The sequence below is a fragment of the Cynocephalus volans genome, chromosome 15 (assembly GCF_027409185.1).
Source record: "Cynocephalus volans isolate mCynVol1 chromosome 15, mCynVol1.pri, whole genome shotgun sequence".
Lineage (NCBI taxonomy): Eukaryota > Metazoa > Chordata > Mammalia > Dermoptera > Cynocephalidae > Cynocephalus > Cynocephalus volans.
In genome coordinates this window covers 91,984,419-92,003,998 of record NC_084474.1, presented here as the reverse complement: position 1 = coordinate 92,003,998, position 19,580 = coordinate 91,984,419, and positions in this window count along the sequence as shown.

The window sequence follows — 19,580 nt, the reverse complement described above, 5'->3', positions numbered from 1 at the left end:
ACCCCATGATACAGGTTTCACACTGTCTCTCAGGTAACAGGTCCATATGAGCCAGTTCAAAGGTGTGCACTAAGATGAAAGTGGCAGGGTGGGGGTCTGGAGAGGGTATCATGTCACTGCCGCTCAGCAGATTGTAGGATCTGATTCTCACTCCCTACCTCTATTAAAGTGTTAGGACCCAAAGAGTTGACCAGCTAAGCTACCTATATACAGATAAATCTATCAGTTGGGTTGACAATTTATGAGCTTTGAGCAGGAGCTATACCTTTCTGGCCAAACAAGTATCTATTTTTTACCCTGGCACAGACAGTCCTTTCCTGGCACCAGGGTACTCAGCAGGTGCCCTTTGACTCTTGCTTACCTTCCTGATGCCACCAGATTTAGGTGCTTTCTACAGATGACAGAGATCCCTGACAGACACTTTAGGGGTAGTAAAAATAGGAATGTCCTTGTCCATAGCCTTGGAAGAAACAGTAAATGCAGTGATGATGTTCTTGAAACTTGGGGCCTTCACACCGGTTTGCCAAATTATCTTCTGGTGGCGGTGATGATATGGCCTGTAGTCATGAGTCTATTATGCCAAAGACGACCTTGACTGAGGGGCTCAAGCAGAGCAGGATATCTCACCTTTTTGATATTTTCCACCTGTGTGTGTTCAGACAACTGTTGATCAATCTTGTTATTGTCATATCTCACTGTCCCACAGTACCCTTTGGTATTCTGTAAAACTAGTAGCTCTTACTGCCACTCCCCCCACCCCCTCCCTATTGTCTTCTTTTGGTCAGAAAAGGTGAAGTCAGAGTGTCTGGGCCCTTCCCACGGCAGCAATTCCAATTAGAGGGTTGTCCAGTGAACAACCCAGTCCAGTCTGTAGCCACAGGGTGGTTCATCTCTCATACTCCTTTTACCGCAGGTAAGTTGTGTATCAGCTGACTTGACAGATGTGCAGTAGCTTTGTTCAGACTCTGAACGGGATTTATGGGTTTCCCTGGTCTTGGGAGTACAGGAAGCACTACTGACAGCCTTGAGAAATGGTTACAGGAGAGAATCATGAACGTGACAAACCCAGGGGTGTCAGAAGAAGGGGTGAAGATCCTAATCCCTTGGCTGGCACTGTTCAAGGGTGCCGCAGCTTTTTCGGAGGTGTTGAGGATACCGCTGGATTCTACAACATATTCTGTACTAGCATCACCCCAACTGATGCAGGTGGGACCTCCTTCCTTAAGGAGGGAGTTGAACTTCCAAATAGTAACCAGCTTCCTTTTCTCAGCCTCAGTAGTACTACTGATCTCGCTATGGTTGGAATCATTCTGAGACATACTCATACAGACCATGCATCTGAGATCAGTGCAAGAATCCCTGACTAAAAAAATATCATCTTTCCACGGAGGAAAGTGACCAGCAAACATGGCCAAATCTGTTTACTCAGACATTTGTCATGCATCCAAGGGATGTGGCTGGCACGGCACAAAAAGGTGCAGTCAAATGATAGAGCTTGTGACAATTCTCACTCTGGGCAGGCAATGAATGTAGTACTGGATGCTCAGGTCTGCAAGTTTCCAAGCCTGGCATGGGAGGAAGCACCGGGGAAGACGATGTTCAAGAAAAAGCTCTCTTTTTTGGGTGATTTCCCTAATTTCATCTTGCAGTCTCTCTTGCAATTGCCTCAATTTATACCCTCTCTTTCATCTCCAAAAAATCCTTTCCCCCCCAGTTCTACTTATTTTTCAAATTTGCATTACAGGGAGAAGGAAAAAAGTATAGGTTGTTTGCTTAAGATGTGCATTTTCCTACTGTAAGGGCAAAGGAAAAAAGCTGCTTTTAAAAGATGAAAGGGCTAAACTTCTCAAAACTTGCTTAACAGAGAAGATATTTTCTTTCTTTGGTAAAGTCAATGTTATTCTTACATGAAATGCAGATTTTGTGTAGAGATTGTGAGTCTGATATCCTTTTGGAGTTAGTTTCTAATAGGCATGACTTCAATTTAGCATACAATCTGACTCCATCCTTTGATCCTTTGCAGCCATGAAATAGTTTGCCTAGATCATCCTCTCATGTTAGTCATGGCAGTGCAGGGGGCCATCTATGTACGTGGAGCTGTAGTCAGGGAACTGAGAAACAGCGTTAGGTGGAGCTTCCTACACCACACACAGCCACCCACAAAGAATGTGCATGCTTCTACCCACAATTCCTAGTAGAGGACTTTCAAAATGATTAAAAATTGTTTATTCACAGACATCCAGGTAGCTCATATTCTGAGATTCTCCTTTGATATTTCACAGAAAAGAGTAAGTCCTTTCATCTAGCACTCCGGATGACATCAGAAGCAGCACCCATCCCTTTTGAATGAAGAATTACATCTGAGTGTGTAACTTGGGAGTTAACAGTGTAAGTCAGAGAAGGGTCAAAACTTTCAGGGAACAGAACATCTTCATGAAGATGATGGAGTTGGCAGAGCTAGCCTTACACCTCAAGCCACGGGTCCCGATGGGACTTCAACAGGACCGTTTGTCAGAATCTGGACAGGTGGACATAAGCTTGCCTTTGAGGCTATTCCAAGAGGATGTGGGCATGGGCACCTTTCTGACTGGAAGTATGTTTCTGGATCTCGTCTTTAAAGGCCTTGCTGTCCAGCTGTGGGGAGGGAGGTTAACAGGCCACTTCCAGGTGTCAGCTCCTTTAGGGTCTACCTAGTTTGAGCTGCTTTTCCTAAGAGGATACCTTTCTCAGCTGTTCACCATCCAATGACTGACAAGGTGTTTTGACCCCAGGCTTTGTTGGAGCTGTGAAGTTTAATATTTCCTCTGCCCAATCCTACTTCCTTTTCTTTTCCCAGGTCCTAAGCCTAACAAACATCTTTCCTATCAGACTGTTTCTCAACATGTACTTATGGAAAATATAATCCATGAAATTTGGAGATGACAAACAAGATTCAGATGAAAAAACCACACCTGTTAGCCAGGAGGAAGACATTAGTCATTTTGGTGTTTTGCACCTGTTCTGTGTTCAGACACAACTACTGATCTGTCTTGTTATTGCCTTATTTCACCACTGTCCCCAAATGACCTTATGTTGTTATTTTATAAGAGCACTAGTTCCAGTCCTACTATCTGTAAAAAGCTATCAAGGTGCCTCCCCCTCCCCCTGCCCCCCATTGTCTCCTTTTGGCCAAAGCCAGGTGAAGTCAGAGCATCCAGATACTCCCCATCTCGTCAGTTCTGGTTAGGTCATCTGGGAACAACCCTGTCTACTCTGCAGTCAGAGGAGACTTAGTCCCTCATACCCCTCTCACTGCGTGTAAGTTGTAGAATCATCTGACTTGGCAGATGTACAGTAGCTTGACTCTGGACAGGATTCGGCCAATCCTAGTAGAGAGAGTTAATCCTGTTTACAAGGACTCATAGTCAGAGACCCAGGTTACTGAAATCCTTATAAAAACATGTTGAAGACACATGCCCACATACAGCTGGGATGTTGTTGAGAACCAAGTGGCTTTTTCTTTTAGTCTAGTTAGAGACTGTTGTCCTTGATTGTATTCTTGAGTTCCAGCAAGAAGTGTTTGTGCGAGCCCAAATTCCTCCTTGCCTAGCTAAGAGAAAGTCAAGTACTGTGATTGCTCATCACAACTATGGCTAATGCATTTAAACTGGATTGGGAACTCTAGAGTCAGTTTCAAGGAGAATGATCTCGTTCGTCAGAGCATCTGCAAGGAGCTCTGGCATCCATCCCATGTCACTGTTTTGGCCAAAGCCCTGAAGACAAGTAGATGGTCTTCCCAACACACTACTGTCCCTCTTCTACTCCGAGAAAGTGGAGCAGTGCCAGGCAGAGCAGCCACACCCTTGGAGGTTTGAGGGAGGGTGGCCCCAGAGACATCCTGATGGCTGACATCTCTAGGCAGGTGATTTGTCCAACAGCTCCTGCTCAGGGGGCTTCCAGTTAAAGAGCAGCTGTGACTCCAGGTCAGGCCCTGGCTGAGCAGGTCCAAACACAGCTTTGCAGAAGACAGGTCGCCCTTTCTAGTCCAAATTCTGTTCTCCTGGATTCTCAGCACGGACTAAAGCATCTTGCTCTAGGGGTCAGAAAGGCAGGAACCTGGCCTGCTTCAAACACCTACAGTGAGGATTCTCTAGGGAGAAGCATGCTCCAGAGTCACTGCTGTGTGGAAACCTGGAACTTTTCAGGACAGCCTCAAAAGTGAGGTTGGCAAGTTGTTATATTTGCACTGACATTAAGAAAGAGACACACTTGATAGGTCTTGAAGATGGGAAGACATGATATTTGGGGATGCTACTCAGATGCATGAACAGTTCATTCTCATGGTTCCCATTATGGAGCTGGACAGAGCTTTGCTCTATGAAGCAGAGAGAAGGCTTTGCTTCATGCCCAGACTATATGAGCTGCTGTGCCATACGTACTGTATGTCTCAGTGGATATAATAGTGTGAGTTCCTGTGGAAGAGAGTTGCTATATGGATCCACTGGAAAGCCCCCACTGGATGATCACAATGCAGTCTCCTGCCAGAAAAACGCCATGTCTACCCCCAACCAGCAAACACTCTCCATTTAAAACCAGCCCCTGTTTTGTTCCTGGTAGCAATAAATGCCAGAAGATGGTTCACCAAGTGGCTCAACTCTACCAGGAGCTCCAAATGTCTCAGTGCTGCCTCATGTACTAGATCATAAAGTTCTACCGCACAGAACACCATACAGTGTGGAAATATCACTTAAGGTGCGGAGCTGGCTCAGGTCTGGAGGCTCAGGTAGTGTTCACCAGAAGTTCAGACGCCCAGGGCACCTGCTCTCAGCACCGTGCTTCCTCTCCATCAACTCACACTCATGGCTCCTTGGGGGGAGGGATACCCCGACAGACAATATTTCCTTAAGTTGTCTTTCTCTATTTAAATTGGTGATTTCTCTGTGTGTAGGACAGTCAGACCTCTGATTCACCGTTTTGGGGAATGACCAAGCCAAACCTCTTGGCAATTTCTAATGTGAGGTCACTGGCATATGTTCCTTCTCACCCACTTGGCTTGTGTGGAAGTTACTACTTAGCCTCAAGATGGGTGGCTTTGTAGCCTCAAACTAGAGGTCAAAAAAGGGTAACTTTAGCCCTAATGATATGTTACTAATAGAATGTGCCCAATGTCAAAGGCACCTGAAGGGCCTTGTTCCCAACTAAATAAGGCATGTGCAATGTCTGGAGCTTGAATATGCAGACTGGGATTCTACTGGGAATTCCGAATAGATATCTCACAGGGTCTGCAGTCCTAAATGACCTCAAAGTTAACAGTTCAACAGGAAGCATATCTTTTTATGTCCAGACCACAAGTTGGTATTTGAATATGGCAACTTCGTAGGAATTGGGAGAAGCTAGCCAGCCCCGAAGACAACATAGAAGATTTAGACTTCATAAATCTAACTAGGGTCTCTTTGTTTCTAAGGCCATCTGACAGCATCATCTCCTTGTAGTGTAACTAGGGCCAAACTGCCTAAGCTTTCTTAGTGAAGAGAAAGGGACATTCTGAAAACACTGCTTTTCCAAGAATTGTTTCTCAAGTTTGACATGTCTATTCTTCCTTGCTGCCCACATTAGGCAAAAACAACCAATAGGCACAATGTAAGTAAGTTTTCATGTCAAGAAAGCATCAGAGGGGGTCATGCAGGAATCATGGCACCCTGAACTCAAGGATGCCAGGAGGCATGATGCAGAATGAGCGTCGGAATGATGTGAGCACGCTGGACCCACAGGGGAACGTAACCATGGAAACTTCACCACCCAGGGCCTCAGAGTTACCTAACTGGCTTGTAAAACACATTGCCAGGTTCATCCCTAGGATTTCTGCTTTAGTCGGTTGGGAGAGGGCAAGAATTTGTATTTCTAACAAGTCAAGATGTAGTTGGTGTTGGAAATACACTTTGATAACCAACGCTAGAGGTTAACACTCTCAGGCTACAGAGACAAATAATAGGGCCTGTTACTAGAATTGGACTGTAGAGGGTAGGACATAGATGGATTTTGGGACATTGCTGGAGATAACACCTTGGGAGTTGCAGCCACCTTTAGTGAAGGGATGCAGCTCGAAGTGACTTTTGAGAGAAGAGGCAGAGTAACATACACTGATGTCACTTTGTCTCTCCATCCAGTCTCATGTGGAGCTTCCCACCAGCTGGACCCAACAGGAAGCCAGAGCACATGGAAAACTGTGGCCAAGGTCAGGCTCCAGGGGCAGTGATGTGTGCAGGGCTGGGGGGTGGGTATGATGGAGAGATGCCAGGAAGCAAGGGGCAGACATGTGCCGCCTGTGTGATTTGTCCTGGGGGGAGTTTCCAGCCACCCGTTGTTATAGATGAGCTGACACTATCAATGTAAGTTCCCACATTTCTCCATATCTAAGCCCATTCTGCCGAGACCATCATGCACCCCTGGTGTCAGAACTCTGTACCAGAAGGTTGGTCCCTGGAGAAAGCCTTCACTCATGTTCTGACAAAACGAAATGTTCTGACAAAAGAAAAAGGAATTGGGAAGGAAAAGGTTAAGATGCCTGGTGTTGATCATTTATTATCTGGACTCAGTCCCTAAGAAGACAACCCTCTGAGATGCCCTGAAACATTTCACTGAAACCCTTGAGGATGTTGGCAACTCTGCCAAAGGACAACTGGAGTCCCAAACTCTTGGCTGTTCCTCATTGACCCGTTGAGACAAACTTGGCTGCCCCTTTAGGGAACCGCATCTGCTTGTTGAGGACTCCAGGGAAGACTGTCCCCTTCCACTTCCTCAGCATTGCAGAGAATTGAGATGGGAGCATTTCTGAGCTCTTTCCTCAAACTGAGCCCAGACAGTTCTTTCATCCTCTTCACACATGTTCTGGTCACGGGGTGACGCCTCCTTTGTCTGTGTTAGCACCTGGCTCCCGGCCCCTCCCCTCAGCATGCCTGTCACAATCATCTTCACTGGCATTCAAGGAGCAGAAGAACATGGCTCTGTCACTCTGGCCCTCTTAGAGATGTTGCCTATGTCACCTAAACCCACCGAACAACATGGTTACCTGTGGATGCCGTTTTGGCCTGTAGTGGAGCCACCTCCAAGTTTTGACATCAATCGAGCAGTTTTTAACAACTGTTTCCTCTTACACATCTTAAACTTATACTTAAGTTCTGACTTTCTCCCAAAACTCTTCCCATGCAGGCTTCCTACCTCAAGCATCCAGAAATTCAGTTCTTCCCTTAAAATATGCTCATATCTAACCCGGTCTTGCCTCCACTCCCAGCACCCCAGACTACACCCTCCCTTCCCCCTCAGTTTCTACACAATGCTCCTAACCTGTCTTTCTGCCCTATCACCTATTCTCCATAAAGGGATAAATAGGTCCTTAAACATGAGGCATATCACTTAGCTCACCAAGACACTTCTACTGCTCTCAGAGCAAAAGCTAGTGTCCTTAGAAAGTCATCCCTTCTTCACTTGTGACTTTTCCCTATACCCACTTGGTTCTATATACACACAAAGACATGGCTTCCTGGCTGGCAGGGGCATGCCAGTTCTCTTAGAAGCTCTACACACTGTAGGTGTTCGATGTTTGAGTACGTTAGCGTCCATGTGTTACAGGTCATGCTGTTTTCACTCAATGGTATGCTCTGTATAACACTATCGAGCTGAGTTACAGTGGATGATGTGCATTTTTTATTGAATCATAATTGATTATACATATTTTTGGGATTCAATGTTGACATATGTTGATCAAATCACGATTACTAGTATGTATATTGTTTCAAATTGTACTTACTCTTTTTGCCCCTTGTGCAATCTCTCCCTATCCCCCTGTCCCTCTCCCCTCCTACCACTGATAAACCTAGATTTCTTCTCTCCCTCCGAAAGAGTGATAGTTACTCAGTTGATTTGCTGCCTAGATGATCTGTCCAATGCTGAGAGGTGTGTTCAGGTCCCCTAGTATTATCACAGAGCAGATGCTTCTTCTGTCACTCTGGAATGGGCTTCGTGGAGAGCGACATCCTCTTCTTTTCTTTGGTCTCTGCTGGTGACTCTCCTTGTGTCGATGCACTCCAATGACTAACAGACCATCTGCATGGTAGTTGTGACATCTAGCCACTTTTGTGGCAGCTGTGGTTATTGTGGTGGCCGTCATGGGCCACCCACATGGAGGTGATGTTTTTGGCATGCTCCTTGGCATTGGTGGTGTGCCTGGTTGTGGGCAGAGGGGTCTGGTCCCCAACTACATGCCCCAGGTCCCTGAAGTGCTGGCAGTGTGCCAGGGCCGGAACTAATTTTTTGTCCTTTGCTTACTCCTAAAACGGGGGAACTTCCTGTGGGAACCAGTACTTGAGCTCTGTGCTTGAGCTAAATTGCTGCTTTGCTGCTGTTTCCCTAGGGAAGACTTTTTGTGCAGCTCAGGTTATAATGGTTGACCTTATAGGTACTTCTGGCTCTCCAGAGACTCGGTGCACCTGAGTTGTGTAGAAACTCTGATCTGGGCCTGAGTTTTTTCGTCAAACTGCACCCCATGCAATTCTGCATTCCTGACCAGTCTCCTCTGAGTGGTCTTGCATTAGTTGGGGTTGGATTAGCTGTCCTTGCTGTGCCCCAGTGTTTCCCCTGTGGGCCCGTTTCCCCCACCACCTGTGCTGCCAACACTTCCCATGGGACAGGCCCTGTGCCGGTCCCTTGCAATGACTCACCGGCCTCTGAATGGCTCTCTTTTTCAGCTGTTCTGGCCCCTCACTCCTATGTGGGTCCTCGGGAACCCTATCAGTGGTCTTGCTGTCCTGGGGGCCGCCAAGTTCCTCTTCTCCCCTGCTGCCGCCAAGCAACTCCATCTGAAGGGCACAGCTGTGGCTTCTGCCAGCTCCTGCTCCGTGTGCTCAGCAGTTCCAGGCTTAAAGTGGCCATGGCCTGAAACACTGAGCAGTTTTTTTTTCTCTCACTGTGGCTTCTCCCGCCTTCACGAACTCTGTAGGTCTCTCCTCCTCTTCCCCTGAGCTCCAGCAGCCCCAGCCTGGCTGTTGTTACATTTTTATGGTTGTAAATTTGTTGATTTGTGGGAGAGCGTGACGCTGGGGACCGTCTATTCTGCCATCTTGACCAGAACCATGTACTTACTGCTCAAAGGAAGAAAATGCAGGAAGGAGAGTAGGCCACGGGAGACACAGGTGGCTTTACCTTGGCTGATTAATGAACAGCATCTGAAGAGGCTCCATCAATGTCCTCAAACCAAAGTAAGCCCTCAAAGACAGCACGGGGCTAGGAGGCACAGTCCGTTTGACCTTGCCAAGAACACCAAGGCATCTGACAGGCTCTGAGCTTAATTTCCTCAACTATTTGAATTCTGTTTAATTTGTTTAACAAAAACTTGTTCAACTTTCAGGTCCACAGTTTTCTGTTACCAGCTGGAAATTAGCCTCCTATCAATTTCTTTGGCTACAGTATGAATTTGATTTGTTTTCCTCTATTTGCAGTTAGGGAGGACAGCGTTGATATTTAACAGCACTTGTAAATTTGAGGTGTTATTGAAAAAGGATCCACATGTCTGGAGTTCTTCTCACCTTTATGAGTTTAAGAACTGAGCAAAGATCTTTTAGTCTTTTGATTATAGAGTGAGAAGCGAGGGTGTACAGTCTCATTCTCTGAGTACTAGTCAGATGATGTACTAGAAACTAAACCCCACTTTGGCATGCAGTAAAACAGGTAGCAAGCAGGACCAGAGGGACCCCTGCCCTGTCATTGCTGGGTGATTAGCAATTTGGGAGGCAAGACGACTGGACTCCAACACCTTCATGGAAGATTCTTAGTCTCCAGAGCCATTTCATTCCCAGCATTCTGGCCTGAACTACCACATGTTTCCTACTGATGACCCTTGTTAGTCCCAGCTGGACCTGTTTCTGTCCTGTCCAAGTATCCTAGTTCTCCTGTATCCAGGAGAATTCCAATGCGCTATTCTCAGTGCCAGGTAGTCTGAATATGTTCGGATGTTCCAGCCATAAGTGGTAGAGAATTCCTTGACATTAGAAAAGGCAATGCTTCCTCTTCAGCTGTGAACTAGTGAGAAATGATTTCTGTGAACCTTGTGAGCCTGGGTCAGAATGAGTACAGAGAACCTGGAGATTCCTTAGTGCCTTTTCCTCATGGTGAGATCCTGTGGAAGAATCAGGTTTTCTACTTTTAAGGACTGGCTGCTTGGCAGCCTTCTTCTGTCTTGCATTCTGAAGACACTCAGAGGGTCCTGGCCACATGATCTGAGCAGGCTCAAGACCTGGCATACCGGCCTATTTTTTCATTCAGTTCTGGATTTCCACAGTCCTGTAGTCTCCCTATAGTATAAATTGCCCAGATTAAAAATATCAAAACCAAAAACAATTCCCTGCTTCCACCATATTAAAGGATCAGACAATCTTAATTTTCTTAAAAAAAAACATTCTTATGCAGAATTATGGTTCATCGCATCTCAGTGAAAAGCAAGTTGGTCCTCAGTTGGAAAACTGAGCCACAGATGGACACTTTCTCAGGAACGTTATTCCCAAGATCGTATTTGATCTTCATTTTGACATCTCAGAATTTGTTTCCCTTTATTTACCTGAAGTGTCCTACCAATTCTACCCTGTCCTCTAGTTGTAGGTGAGGAATGGACAGGTGAGTTAGGTAGCAGGTTCTCCAAACACCAAGTTCACAGTAACCATTGACTTTCATTTAAAAAAACAAAATCAAAGAAAGATCAAGTGATTAACACTGTTCTCAGGCCAGGTTAAGTCCCCCAGGCAGGCATGCTGCCAGCAGCCTCTGCAGCCCGGTTACTCTGGAAACAAATGACAAGGCCAAGACCAGCAGCAGCCATGCAATGAGACTGGAAAGATTCCTGCTGAAGCCCTGCAAGTGTCCCCTTAAGATGTGGCACTAGGAATTTTTTAAAGGAATCTTCCTTCCACTCCATCAGACCACTTTAGGAAGGAGGCCAGTTGCTCTAGAACTTGAAGACCAGGTGCAGGAAGCTTTCATCCCAAACAGGTGGATCAGCCTCGAGCTGCCCAGTGCCACACTAAGCACGTAAACCCAGACAGGGGCTGGAAGGGGCTCAATGACCCAGCAACAAAGCTGTCTTGGGCCTAGAGATAATCTTTTGTCCTTTCCCATGAGTAAAAGGCTCATTCTGACCCCAGTTTATAGTCATAGAACAGATCTCTGGGAACGGAGGGGAAAGAACATTCTTGGGGCTGGGGGAAAAGATTATTTCTTCTTGCAGCCCAAACTCTGAAATATTCAGGACTGCACCACTGGGTTACCACTGGGTTCTAGAACGGAGATGGGACAGGTTGAAGATCTTATGATGTGCCACCACTCCTCACCCCCACAAGCATACAGCTTGTCATAGTGACCGCTTTCGTGCTATCCTTGTGAAGTAGCAACATGTAAAAAGTCTGATCACGAGGTGGTGCGGTGTATCTTATATCACCAGGAATACTTTGCATATTTTTGATATCCCAATGGGACAATTATGACTTGATGTAATTTCAGTAATTCAAAATACTACTGGAAGATACTGCTGCTGAGACAACAGAAGGGCCAAATTGAAGACTGCAGTATGTACAACACTGCAACTCCCATACACCAAGAAAAAAGTGGCATGACATTGCGGAGGATCGTTTGGGGTGTCCCCCGACCATACAAAGCCTAGGCCCAGGGATTTCACTGCAGGGTGTGCACACATAACAAGGAAAGTGCACATGTGTATGCCAGTTGCTACATCCAGTGTTACGAAGAGTGCTAATTATTGCAGTCCCCAAGCTGCCACCTGGGTGTATCTCAACACTAGAGTGGGTAAGTTGGAGTATATTCAAGTATAATAAGAGACAGAGTTAAGCAAACTATTGGTCCATAAAATGTTCAATCTCAGAGTAAAAAGGCGAGTATTCATAGATGGAATCAGTATGTGAAGATCAAAACCACTATTTTGTCATGTCTGTCACTGACTGGATTTACCTTTGGTGACAGCGGCTGGGGAGGCAAGGGATGGGCACTTATTTTGATCGTAGTAGTCCACATCTTCCTGGGACATGGTTTCACGTGTGTTCATTTTAATGTCCTCCAATCTAATGTCTTAGGGAAATAACACATTGAAAAGGACAGATAATGTTCATAGGTTGGTACATTTTCAGATGATCCAAACCTGGCACATCTGCTCCTCAAAGTTGCTGCCCTGTTCCCAGCAGTTGGGGTCTTCCTGGCTGGGTCCTGGAGAACGTAGCTGCAGACCCAGATCTCGCTAAGCACTTTCTAGGTCACTGTGGATGTGACCTTGGCTTGGCTTGCTTGGAGGAAGTGTGGTAGAATCGCCAAGCCTCCAGTTCTGCCCAAGCACCTGTGTTGAAGAATTTATTGCAGAACCTCTGGGTACCACAAGAGGGAGCACTGCTAGAGCCATCTGGGGATTTAGGACCCAGCAGGTGTCGATGACAAGATGCGGAGGTAGTTGCTTCCTAACACCACAGAAATTCCAGGTTCCACTCCAGCCTCACACCTCATCATTTTCTCGAACAGCCTCCACTGCGTACACCCAGATTTAAGAAGGACATATATAACATATTATAACAAAAAAGCCGGCAGATGAAGAAAGCTTTTGCTATCCCAGTAAGTCACTGTTGGTGTAAGAGCGTCATCTACCAAGTCTGTTTGTCTGACACAAGTCACTGTAGACCAAGTTCCTGTACTGGTGCCTGCTACCCCATAGTCCCCTCTGCTTGTTCACATCAGGGGGATCCTAACTCAAATTAGGAATACAGGAAAGATCCCCAGCCCACAAAGGACATCTCAAGTGTGGAAAGTGGAGCCCGACTTGTCCTCAGCAGCATGCGTTACTAACCCCAGTCAGCCTCAGACAGCAGGCAAGACTATGGGATCTGGCTGCACGTAATTGATGTCACTCCAACTGACATGGCTCAGAGTTTAGGACTGGCAAAGAGAAGCCCTGCAGAGCTCTGAGTTCAGCGTCCTCCACCCGGATTCACCCTTAGTCGCCAGTCCCCCGACTACACATAAGTCAGAACAGGAAGACTGATATCTGGGAGCTTCTACATAGGCCCTTCCCTTGGACAGGGTCTCTTCACAGAGCCAACCCAGCAGACTGGCAGTTGCCAACCTTCCCACAGACCACCTCTTCACTTACCTCGTGCTGTTTCCCCCTGCCAGGACGTGGTCAACAGTTAGTTCGTCTAATCTTAACTCACTACAATATAAGTTCTCTTACAAATGACATTTGCATGACCTGCCAGGCTAGGCTTGAGCCTAGGCCCATAAAGCACAAAGAACATGACTCTAAAAGGTCCATGAGTGTCATCTTAAAATATCCTTCCAACACTTAAGACAACAGTAAAACACACATCGTCAAGATCAGCTAAGGGTCACAGGTTAGGCACGACCAACCTCCAGGTAAACCCAGACCCATGCGGATCTGAGCCTATTCTAAGGAGCCCGCTTCAAGTGCAGAATTGTTCAGTCTAGTCCATTAAGCTCCTGTCTGGATTCTAGTTTTAGGGCACCAGAATCTTGCGAGAAGCATAATCTAGATGTATTTTGTCCTGGCACGTGACATCAGAATGTATTCCCAGCTCAGAAGCAACTGCTGGCCACTTAGAACAGTGAGCATGAGGACAGAGACTGGTCCTGAGTCATCCTGAACAAAGCCATGTACCCACAAGCTCCAGTCGTGATCACTCAAGACTCTTGAGAGCCCTGGGGTGGGATGTTCTCAGTAATTCTTACTGTTCTGACATAAGACCTAATGTTCAAATACTTTTTTATAAAAGATAGTTTTTGGCTCTTAGCTCTTACATCCTGAGGAGTCCCTCATTATGGCGGGAGAGACAAAAGTCTCATCGTGGAGGTGACAGCCACAGAAACTTCTCTCTGCCTGAGCCTTCACACTTGGGCTGTTGAACTAGGAGATACGATGAGTGCTTACGAGACTGTCCTCAGGGAAGCTAGTACCTCCCACTTCAAACACAGGGACCACCTGGGCCCACCAGCCCCTTGCAGAATGGTGTCCAAATGGCCCCACCACAGATGCGAGACAACGCACAGCTCACTGTGAGGTCTGTCCTCCCAGCTGTGCGTGACCTTGTCCATGAATGGCCTCTGAATACTTACACTTCACACACAACACTTGTTTGAAGCAAGGATGGGGGGTGTGGGATGGCCAAGAGGAACATAAGGTTATAGATCTTGATATGTGAAGACTAACCCAACCTCCACCTACTCAACATTTCCTAATATTAATGCCAAGTCAAGATGAAAGGCAGCTTAAAGCTTTAACAGTCTTTACATCATTACTTCACTAATAGTTAGATTTTCACCCACTGACTTAAGTCCTTGTTCTGTTTGGGAATGACTTTTGACTGTCAAAAATCCTAAATATGACTCTTCTTAGCATAGAGAATGACAAAGCAGAAAGCCAGGCTTGATACCAATATGGGATTTTCAGTGGCTTCCTCTAATTAGGCATGTAAAAGTTGGACTGCAACACTTTCTGCACCATAAGGTGACTTCAGGATTTGTCAGTATCTACAGCAGGATAGCAGAAGCTAGGCAACCTGCCACACTGTTCATATTCTCCCCAGGACGCATGCTTAGAGGCCATTCTCTAGTCCGCTGCATTTCCAAGTTCTCCACGAGGAGCACTGACGTCATCTGCATTTCAGGGACACTGCCTCTGTGGGCGGTTTCTAGCAGCACTGGGATCCAGCTCAAGTAATCCAGTTAGCATCTCACTTCCGTGGGATTTGCCTTACTGCACCTGTGAGCGTCACTAGGCTGGTGTCTTCTTGCTTGTGTGCTGGAGCAGAATCTGAGAGGTCTCAAACTTATCCACTCTCCTTGTTTCTCAGGTGAGTGCAACTTAGCATCAGTACAGTTAAGGGGGCCCAGATTTACAAGGTTAGGAAGTCAAACTACAGCTATATTCACTTGGCTTCTAACATCAGGGATTAAGAGTTGGTGGACTGACTAGAACTGGGCTAAATCCCTTCTCTACCAGCAACTAGTTATGTTGCTTTGAGAAAGTCCCAACCGACAAGACTTTTCCACCTTTCTAAGGCAGGGGTGCTGTGTTCTATTGACCTCCTATGTATGAGAATGAGATGCGAGTGTGAAAACATGTCACTATGGGACACTGGGTCAGGGTCACTTTTCCTTTTTTTTCCCCCTTGCAATTGACAAGGGACACTGAATCCCTGCTGGGTTAGTAAAAAAATCCTGGCATTTTTGACCCGCTGAGTCTTAAACAGGAGACTAACTTTCACTGAACCTACAGGAGCACTCAAGTTCTGCAGCTCATGTTTTCTAAGCCTGGCATCCAGAAAGAGCTTCACGTGCTCAGGCACAGTGTGGTCCATGCTTTGTGACTTAGGGAGAGGCTTTCCTTAGAGGGTCCTAGAGGCCAGCTGCAGCCAGTGATGGGCTCCTGCTCCTCAGCCCTTCATTCCAGGAGGTTTTGGTCTGATACAGTTGTCAGAGTGCCAAGGACAAGAGCCTGTTTTGGTCACTCACTGTCCAGAGCAGGGCCAGCATCCTGAACTTCAGGCAGAGCTGGTGGCAAGGTCTTCACTTGTCTCAGTTCTGCAGGGCCCCCATCTTGTTCTAGGGTTCTGCGGCCCAAGTGACTAAGCTGCTGGCTCAGGATGACGGGGATGGGTCTCCTTGACCATTGTCAGTTCAGGTCTGTTTGAAGCTTCCCTCTGAGAAACCATGTAAGCCACCACCCCCTCAAGAGGCGTTAAAAGAAGTGACACCTGGGACTCGGGGGGCTGGAACAGCAGCCACCAGCCTCATCGTTCAGGAGGGGGACAGCCTGAAGGAATGTGTGCCTCATGGTTTAGGGTCTTGGATTAATCTCCAAAGTCCCCACCCCACCCCTGTCACTCTCATCTGAAGATTCTACTGGACTCAGGCCAGACCAGATACTGATCGTTAAGAAACAGCTTGACTGCAGGGCTCCTCCTCTTCTGCCTGAGACCCTGTCCCCTCAAGTGTCCCAACGTCACATTCACAGGCTCTGTAGCAGCCCTACCTGTGGCTCTCCCCGCAGCATGGTTTTCATGGTGGTGAGGTCTTTTGGGACCCTGTTCCCTTATGCCCTCTGAGGTTAGGTCATTAGGGATCCAGCCAGCTCTTTGCTGTCCTATTCTTTTGGATAAAGTAACCAAAGCTTCGCCTGAGGTCCCTGAGCTGAGGGCATGCTGTTCCTGCTATCTTTTTCTGAGAAGGAAAGGAAGGTCTGGAAGCAAAGGAATGTCCTTTGTGGAAAGAAGAGAACTCAGATGGTGCAGCAAGAGCCACCTGTCTCCTGTGTGTGGAGACGCTGCAGAAGAGACATTTGTTGGCTGTGGTCTCCTTTGTCCTCGGGAGCAGGGAGAGAGGAAGAGAGCTGAATACTTTCAGGAAGAAAGGACCCAAAGAGAGATGACCTTATAAGCTTAAAAACAAATGCGTGACACCCCACCCCCCCCACTCGTCCCAGCAGCCAGGGAGGCAGGTGAGGCCATGGCGTCCTTCTTTGTACTCTGTCCACCCCCCTCCCAGGTAACTGGAACTGGAACCACCCGGGCCTGCAACGCTTCTTTGCCCTTTGGTGTCCTGTTAGGTTTACTGGGCTGACAAGGGGCAGCTGGGACCTTTAGTGGACAGGGCCTGTGCTGAGCAGGGTGGGTGAAAGTCTAGCAAACAGTCCTCGGAGGCTCTGCAGCTTACTCTGCACGAGAGAACTACCCATGGGAGATTCCCGCTGGCCATTAGGGGCGGCCACGTGGGATGGGTCACTGTGGGAGAGGAGCTTGATTTAGGTAGGGTGACCAATGGGCCCTGGACTTCCCTGGTTTTAGTGCTGAAAGTCGTGCACAGATGTGGGCAATCCGGGAAGACGGTCACCCTAGCGGAGGAGGATAGGGTGACTTCCCCTGGTTAGGAGCAGCACTCTGTGGTGCAAGGCAGCCTGGGCTGGCCTCACAGCCAGTAGGGTTGGGGCAGGCATCTGTGAGGAAACACTGCAGTGAGTAGACTCTTGGGTGTTTCTAAACCACTTAGCTTCAAAAACTTCCTGAGATATATCCCAACTCTGCCTGTTTACAGGTAGTAAGCATTTCCTACGACTCTCAGTTCAAATTATTTTAATTTCGGGGAGGAATGCTAAGAGTTTTATAAGATTTATTAAATGTGTACTTCAGAGCATTTGTTATAAATAAACCTACCAATTGTGTCCATAAAGATTATTTTTTAAAGTTTGATTATCCCCTATTTGAAGAGTTAAATTTCAGACTTTTAGTGTTAGAGTTCTGTCAGCATAATAAAAAAATTGATCCTACACTCAGGATCTAAATGGCTAGTTGAGAATTTGGAATTTTAATTACTCTTGTACAATATTGTGTGTTTGTTTATTTCCTTGATTTGTACTCAGGACTGGGAAATCCAGTGATTTCAATGAATTAAAAGTTTCTGTTTCCTTTAGCAGCTCTGACATTAAATCAAAGCATCTTGAAATGTATTCCATTTGTAAAGTTTCACTTTAACTGATACATGTGTTGATGATGTTAGCTAACGATATTTAAACTTAGTCTATAAGGACACTTGCTACCTTTGTGTGATTTAAATTAAAATATTTCCGTATAAGTAGTGCAACATGTTTGTATACCTTTAGTCTGTACCGTAGGGACCTTTAGTTAACATTCGAAGTAACTTAATGAGACTCCGTACTCTGGAGGTGACTACTAAGCACTGTTCCTAAGGGAGAGTAGAAGTAATTCTCTTTGGCACAGTGAGTGGTGGCCAAGCCATGTGACTGGCTTGAAAGACTGTATGGATGCCACCCCCTGAGTGAGCAGAGACCAAGAGGGGAGCCCCTGTGGGCGCCCACCTTCCCAGTTGTCCACTGGACCCAGCCGTTTATGGGCCTGACACCTCCTCTCCGTCTTCCCTGACTTCATGGGGGACTCTGGTCCCCTGCAGAGATGGGAGGCTTGGCTGGTTCTGCTTGAGGCTATCATTACATTTGCTTCCGAGTGAAACTTTGGTGCTGTTTTTGGAATGCTTGAGAATAGAGTGTACGAGCTTCTCTGGGCTTACAAAAATGGAATACAAAGGTACTTCGAAAAGCTTAGGGAAACATTAGTATTATCTTTCAATTCTCTTTTTCCAGAAACTTTTCGAAGTACCCCCATCTATGACTGGGGCTTGATTGCTTGAGAACACTTGTATATGTATCAGAACAGGCTCCAAAGGTTTGTGGTAATCATTTCACAATGTACACGTATATCAAAACATCAAGTTGTACATGGTAATAAATTCAATGTCTGTTTGTCAATTATACCTCAATAAAGCTAGGGGTGGGGAGCAGAATGGGTTCTAAGTCTTTGCTGTGACGTACTATCTAGTAGTAAGGTTGTGGGAGACAGGACATACCTCCCACCTACCTCTATTGCCTGACTTTTGACTTAGAAAACAAAAACATTAACAACACAAAAAACCAATAATTGCTGAATGGTCCAAATTGCCTTAAGTCATTTTGCAATAGCATTTTTAAGTCCTAATCGTCTTTTCTCTGCATTTGATAGCTTGGGTTTACCCATTTACAAAAGAGATATTTTCTGCAAATGGTTCTTTGTGCTGGGCACACAGGGTAGCTTAATACCCGTGTTCCCAGAATGAATGAATAGCAGGCCTGGCAGTCTCAGATCAGGGCATCTCTTTGTCTTTAAACATTTATTTCATACATTTGTGGAGCACCTCCAATGTAGGAAAAAATATCACTACTGTGAATAGCAGCTCATACAATAAACATAAATCTTCGTGTTCATAGAACTTAAATTTTAGGGGGGGATGTAGACAACAGGCAAATGATATGTTTCTTTGCTTGTCAGAGGGAGATAGGGCAGCAGAGATAAAGCAGATAGATGGACGGGGTATGGGGCTGTATGTGGGGTGCAATTTAAAATAGGGTGAAAAGGTGGCAGTAAGCAAAGGCTGAAGGAAGTGAAGGACAGAACCCCATATCTATTTAAGGTAGAATCACTTAATCAGGGGGAACTATTTGTGCAAAGGTCTTTGGTTGGATTGTGCCTGGTTTGTTCCAGAAACGTCTTTGCAGCCAGCGTCTCTGACAGTGGTGAGGGAGGGGCAGGGAATCCGGAAACGAGGCAACTCCAAGGCCGGGTTGTGTGGACCCTTGAAAACCATTGTTGGGACTTTGACTTTCCTGGTAGGGAACTTGGAAGGCCCTAGAAGGTTCAGAGCAACACAGTCTAACATATCTTTAAAGGATATACTGAAAGAGTGGCTGTGAATGTTCATGTGGCCCCTGGATCAGCTAACCGTGGGAACTTGTTAGCAGGACACGTTTACAGACCCCACCCAGGCCGGACAGATCAGAAACAACAGCGATCTGTGTTTCAACAAACCCTCCAGGGAGGGATGAATTACATGACACTCAGTTACATTTGAATTTCAGATAAATAAAGAATAATTCTTTAGAATAAGCATGTCCCATGCAATACTGAGTCCTTATAATAGAAATTATTCATTGTTTATCT